This window comes from Selaginella moellendorffii, unplaced genomic scaffold, assembly GCF_000143415.4.
Source record: "Selaginella moellendorffii unplaced genomic scaffold, v1.0 SELMOscaffold_161, whole genome shotgun sequence".
In the NCBI taxonomy this organism is placed as follows: Eukaryota; Viridiplantae; Streptophyta; class Lycopodiopsida; order Selaginellales; family Selaginellaceae; genus Selaginella; species Selaginella moellendorffii.
This window is the reverse complement of record NW_003314422.1, coordinates 126085-127955: the sequence shown is the minus strand read 5'-3', so window position 1 is coordinate 127955 and position 1871 is coordinate 126085.

Genomic DNA, 1871 nt, shown 5'->3' with positions numbered 1-1871 from the left:
ACAACCTTTTTATGTGTTTACAATTTTCCTTTTTTGCAAGAGAAAAATTTTTGTTAGTCAAACTAAATAAAGATAATAAAAAATTCAAACAGTCAAAGAGAAACAAAAAAATCAAGTGGGTTTAGACTCCCTTTGGTTGCCTAGGGGGCTGAGGTTATTCAAATAACCTCGACCCCTCCGGCCCCTAAAGTGCCCGAGGTTGAGCTCGAGTTGGCCACCTCAGGCATTTCGGGCAGTTTTGTTGGCCGAGGGGCTGAGGTTATTTGAATAACCTCAACCCCTCGGCCAGCAAAACTGTCGGAGGTCGAGCGCGGGCCAGCCACCTCGGGCAGTTTGGCCACCCGAGGGGCCGAGGTTATTTGAATAACCTCAGCCCCTCGAGCAGCCAAGCTACCCGAGGTGGCAGGCCCAAGCTCAACCTCAAGTAGTTTGGGCACCCGAGGGGCGGAGGTTATTTGAATAACCTCGGCCCCTCGACCAGCAAAACTGCCCAAGGTCGAGTGCGGGCCAGCCACCTCAGGCAGTTTTGCTAGCCGAGGGGCTAAAGTTATTTGAATAACCTCAGCCCCTCGGCCAGCAAAACTGCTCGAGGTGGCCAGCTCGAGCTCGACCTTGGGCAGTTTGGCCACCTGAGGGGCCAAGGTTATTCAAATAACCTCGGCCCCTCGGCCAGCAAAATTGCTTGAGGCGGCTGGCCCGCACTTGACCTCGAGCAGTTTGGCCACCCAAGGGGCCGAGGTTATTCAAATAACTTTAGCCCCTCGGCTAGCAAAACTGCCTGAGGTGGCTGGCCCGCACTCGACCTTGGGCAGTTTGGCCACCTGAGGGGCCAAGGTTATTCAAATAACCTTGGCCCCTCGGCCAGCAAAACTGCCCGAGGTGGCCGGCCCTAAAGAAGCAATCAAGAAAGAAGCAAAAAGAAAAAAATGGAAGTGGAAGCAATCAAATTGAAACTCACCCTTGATAGCATCTTTCCTTCCCAATTTCTTGATCGTGCTAGATTTCTTGTGCACTCAATCTCTCCCGCTCGCGTGCTCGATCTCTCCTGCTCGTGCACTCAATCTCTCCAGCTCACGCGCTCAATCTCTCCTTCATGCTCAATCCCTCGATCTTCTTTGTGCTCAATCCTTCAATCTCCTTTGCACTCAATCTCTCGATCTCTCACACGCTCCACTAATGGTGCGAAAAATAACCTAATCTTGGCAGCTACCCTAACCCTAATCCTGACAGCTGCCCTAACCCTAACCCTAACCAATCTCTCATCCTGGCTGTTCATTCCGAATAACCTAAATCTCAACCATCACAATATCTTTGAACTTATTTTATCTTATCATTATTATTATAAGTAAATTATGCTTCTTTATTTTGTATATTTTAATGATGATATAACTAGCATCTATCAACATTTCTGTTATTAGAGATATGATATTATATTTTACAAATTATCTAGAAAGGATGCATTCTCATCAATATTTTGTACATATTTTGGAATCTTTACAAGAACTTTAAAGAGTATAAATAAGGCATGTTAAAATATGTTGTACTATATCCATCTATGAATGGATGAATCCTCATCCAGAAATTTATTTCCTGTTGTATTAGATCCTAAAACATAGGCACATGCTTTTAATGTCATTGAGCAGTGTTCGTGGGGGGGGATAAACTTGAGTTGTACTACGAATCAAATTTGTCAGTGAAGAATAGGATTTGACGAGATTTATTATCATCTACCACTTAAAATTTGACAACTTGACATATCACACATACAGACAGTCAGATTAGATCTCTTTTTTTGACACGCTATAGCAGAATGTCATTATTGGTATCGTTATTAACTATCAAACTTCACGTGCTGAAAATCCTTCCTTGGA